The 4,809-nt window shown below is 38.9% G+C and overlaps 1 long non-coding RNA gene across 1 annotated transcript; it reads right to left on the bottom strand.

The window, feature by feature from the left end:
* Positions 1-521: 521 nt before the first annotated feature.
* Positions 522-3,872, bottom strand: LOC145798269 (uncharacterized). The gene is made up of 2 exons (XR_014339218.1): positions 3,199-3,872; positions 522-1,120 (listed from the first exon to the last, which is right to left on the bottom strand). It is a non-coding gene; the product is annotated as an uncharacterized LOC145798269 (long non-coding RNA).
* Between the last annotated feature and the right edge of the window lie 937 nt (positions 3,873-4,809).

The following is a 4,809-nucleotide window of genomic DNA, read 5'->3' on the forward strand; positions in this document are numbered from 1 at the left end:
AAGATCTCCAGAAATTTTATCCAATCCACATCTTTGTGATTTTCTCGCATCAACATCCACCATCTCCTTGCTTCGTCTTCTAGCATAAAAGTGGCTAGAAGTACTTTCTGAGTCTCTGAACAGGGGAACACTTCAAATAATTTCTCAATGCCGAGGACCCACGCTTCGGCTTTCAACGGATCTAATCCCCCATGGAACTGTGGTGGTTTCATTTTCTTAAATTCCTTGGTGAGAGCTATTATCCGATCATCATTTTGATTGTCTGGCATGGGTGGTGTCGGAGGTGGAGGTTGCGGGTGTGGTTGCTGCCACTGTTGTTGCCACTCCTGTTGCTGTCTCAAAGCTTCTGTCATTTCTTGGATCGGTCTTTCCATCCTGTCAATTCTGGCAATAGAGGACTCCTCTATCTCATCACCGCTGGTTCTCACCATCTGATTAAACTTGCATTATATTTTATACAAAAGATACACAAGTGTGTATATACTAAGAAGCACATACATTCAGATAATTTGCAATGCAAGTAGTTCACAACTTATAACATATAATTGTTCATATCGAACATTTAAGCATATTATCAATGCTTCCAAATTCATATTTATCACATGAATGCATCCTAGATCTTATCTAGACGCTTATTGCTCTTTTTGGACAAGTGTGTGAGTTATTAACTCGTGCTCTGATACCACTCTGTCATGACCTGAACCCGCCCCTATGGGTTAAGGACATAACCGGCCAGTAATCCTAAGATTACCTACGGCCTCAAACCTTAACAGACATAACTCATCAGAGTAAAGGGGCCAAACGGAAGCAAAAATTTAAAACTTTGTCCATAGAGTCGTGCTTATATGCACTCAAAACAAACCATGCACATATATGCTAATAACCCACAACAAGTACAGTATCACAAAATCCTTTACAAACAGGATCATTCAAACTGAGTCACCCCATATCAAAACTATATACAGATGTACACAAAGTCTTTGCCAACAAGACAAAATATAATTACATAACAAAATGGCAAGAATGGGTCTCGTACGTGAGACACAAAGCTGACTCTCCAAAACTCATGTTGTTCCTGGCAGACTTCACTGGGGCTGGGTTTGGACTTCCCTCGGCTCACCTACAAACACATGAATGAGCGTGAGCGATAGCCCAGTGAATAATATCGAATACATAAGTTACATAAGCAATATGAAGAACAACATGCTCCGAACGGCCTTGGGCCCAATGCATATTTCTGCTTAACATATATATACTTATACAAAATTTAGATCAAATGACTATAGTTCCAAACATACTGGCCTTTGGCCCAATCAGATTTCCAATCATGTCAAAATGGCTTTTGGCTCATACATTCGTGTCAGAACGACTTTAGGTACATTCATTTATGTCAAAACGGCCTTCGGCCCACTCATTCATGTCAAAACGACCTTCGGTCCATTCATTTCTATCAAAACGACCTTCGATCCATTCATTTCTATCAAAACGACCTTTGGTCCATTCATTTCTATCATGTCAAACTTTTGTCCACAATTCCAATTAGCAACTCATAAAGCTTATAAGGGAAATAAACAATTGGACATTGACAAGCTTTCAAATATCGATATTACTCACAGTGATCGGCTTGTGTATTTGCCCTGAAGCTTGACCCTACACATTTCATGAACACAAAAGGGGTCACTAACAGTTCAATCCGTTCTTTAATTCACATATTCCTCTTTAGGCTTTATTCTTATCTCATTAACTCATTTACAATGCTTAACATATGCCTAAGAGTGCTTACAAGTGAAAGAGAACGAAAAATGAAACACAGAACGAGCATACAAAATTTCAGAGAACAGGGTCCCCGCTCGAGCGAACCCTTAAGGCCTGCAAAAGTACTGGTTGCATGAAAAATACACTTAAGCGTGGAATAGAGCGCTCGAGCGGAAGGCCTGTCTACAAAACTCCCCGCTCGAGCGTGATATATACCACTCGAGCGGACATCCAACTCTGCAAAAAGTGCTGGAAGCACGATTTTCCCGCTCGAGCGGCTCTTCCCACACTCGAGCGGACATCAAAAATCTGGGTTTTCCAGATTGAGTTCTTGAGCTCCAATTCGAATTTCAACCAACAAAACATGCATGTTATGGCTCAAATCTCAAATATAGTTATGTTAACATGCTATAAACACCAAAACACATTACAATGGAGCCCAATTCACAATTAATTCACATGTATGCCCCAATCTCCCATCAACTCATTCTAATACAAACAAAATCATACATTCAAAGCTCATATCTTAATTATTCAAACATGCATGCTAATCTTGATTTCATTTTTATCCCAAACAATGCAAATGGTGTTCATTCTCATGGAATACAACAAAAGCATGCTTGCATGTAAGATTTAACACCTTTATTTCTATGTTCAACTCAATACATGCTAGATTATGCATTTCCACAACAATTATATACATGCATGCCTTCATTGACCTTCAGTTGAACACAAGCAACTCAATTCCCTTACATTCAAACTAATTCATGCTCTTGACCATCTATTAAACTTGAATTCACAAGATGATGACTAGAAATGCATGAATCACTCACCAAGGAGCTTTAATCTCCCCAATTTAGCAATACTTGAGCTTAATCTCCAAAAGGTCCAAGTCTTGAACCGCAAATGCACAATTCTCTCATCTCTCTCTCCAACAGCCGTCTCTCTCTCAATCTCAATTGTATAACTCAGATTTTGAGTTCAATAGAGTTAAAGGAGAGTGTAGTGCTAATATACAACAAGCCCCATTAACATATTATTTTAATATAAAATAATTGGGCACTCAATTCATCAATTTAATCAGTTTAATCTGACTTGAATAAATTTTCAATCAAATTTCACCGTAGGCTCTAAAAATTACGCTAATCACAATGGCGTAATCAATTTTGGGTTCTGTGGCCGACAAGGCCCTCAATTTAATTTCCAAAGCAGATTATTCAAACAGATATTCCTACGGTGAACAGATAGAATTCTAAAATCACATATATTCACATAATGGCACACAAAATCATATCAAAACATATAATCATATCAAAACATATAATCGCATACGTGTTAGGGATCAATTAACATAATACAGAACAGGGGTATCACAATGCCACCCCCATTAAGCATTAGAACTCAGCTTAACATCTAGGAATGGTTGTTTATGACATTACTTACTTAATAATACCCATGTTAATAATCCGTTGGGATTATAAATCAACCTCCACGCCTGTTTTACTAATAGAGCTTGATTGAAGCACATTAAATCCCATATGCCCAATCCACCCCAATTTTTTGGAAAGCACAAATGCATCCATTTCTTCCAATAGAGACCCCTATCACCATTGGAATGCCAAAGGAAGTTTCTTATTAGTTTGAACTAACCTCCGTATCGTACCTAGATTCCGAACCTTGGGCCACCATGATACTTTGTTGATTAACCACACCGAACCTTCGTTTTCTCACTCTTCAAAAACTCGACTCCCCACTGCAGATACTGTGCCGATGCATAAAAGCTAGAGAATTCCAATCAGTGTAGTAGCGTTGGTGAAGCCGTCCTACCCCCAGTTTGCGCGGTCGACGCGACACTATTCTTTCGGATATTGAAGTTTGTGGAAATGCAAGACGACCTTGAGGCCACACCAGCGGCTGTGTACTCTTTCGTTGCAATCTGTTATGCCGTCGTCTCTGAAAATAGCCCAGATGATGTGCATAGCTTACCGAGTCCGATTGTCCTCCGACACCACGGGAATAAACAGCAGCTTGCATGGCCCATGGTGGGCCACCATACTTCTCGGTGCTTTCCAATGCCTCTGTGTCGTATGCTAAAAGGAAGCCCTAGTCCACTTCAATAATCCGTTTCTTGGTTGGAAGCCCATTTGATGCCCTATTTAGCTCTTCTGTCATAGGTGAACCTGTCCCTAACCCAATGTTGTTGATGGAGCCCATTTTTGATATTTTGGGCTGGGCGGTAGTATTTTGCATTGGGCTCAAGTATTCTGAAGGCCTAGCCGTGCTTTTGTGAAAAACTTGATTTGAAATTTGGGCCTCACCCAGAGGTATATTAAGGGGGAACTTACTGATAAGTCTCATGTACCAAGTCCAAGATCCAGCTAATCCCAAAACAAAACACTTGCACCAATTAGTCCAATACATTTTTAATTGTTACCAAAAAATCCTTTTTTTTTTTTTAATTTACAGACACTATTCACATCTTACTACCGTCGGACTTCCATTTAACGGTCGCCGAAGACTCACCGGTATGTCTAGAATATTGCCGGAAAAAAAAAATTTTAAAAACATGTTATTAACTGTAAAATTTTACAGTTCTAAAGAATGTTATAAAACTGCAAAATTTTACAGTTTTAACCATGATTCATTCCAGCACCAAAAAAAAAATTTGAAACTGCAAAATTTTACAGTTTTCACCGCCTGTAACTAAAACTCGAAAACTACTTGTTCAGAATTCAAAAATTTTCTCTATTAGAACAGAAAAACAGAAGTGTATAACAGAGAAAAAAAAAAGAGATCGAAGGAGAAAGGCGGATGTAGAGAGAGGATTATATTCGGACAACTATTTTTTGTTTAGATCTAACCAAATCTGATGTAGATCTACTCAGATCTGATAGAGAAAATTAGATCTACATCAGATCTAAGTAGATCCACTCATCTTCTTTGTCGGAAATATATATCTTCGCCGTCGATGAGAGTGAAATCACGAGTTGATTTCGATGGTTGGCGGTTATCAGTGAACTCCGATCAATGGAGAAAGACATGAACACTTGCACC

This window comes from Camellia sinensis, chromosome 1, assembly GCF_055761805.1.
Source record: "Camellia sinensis isolate YWXY chromosome 1, ASM5576180v1, whole genome shotgun sequence".
Taxonomy (NCBI): Eukaryota; Viridiplantae; Streptophyta; class Magnoliopsida; order Ericales; family Theaceae; genus Camellia; species Camellia sinensis.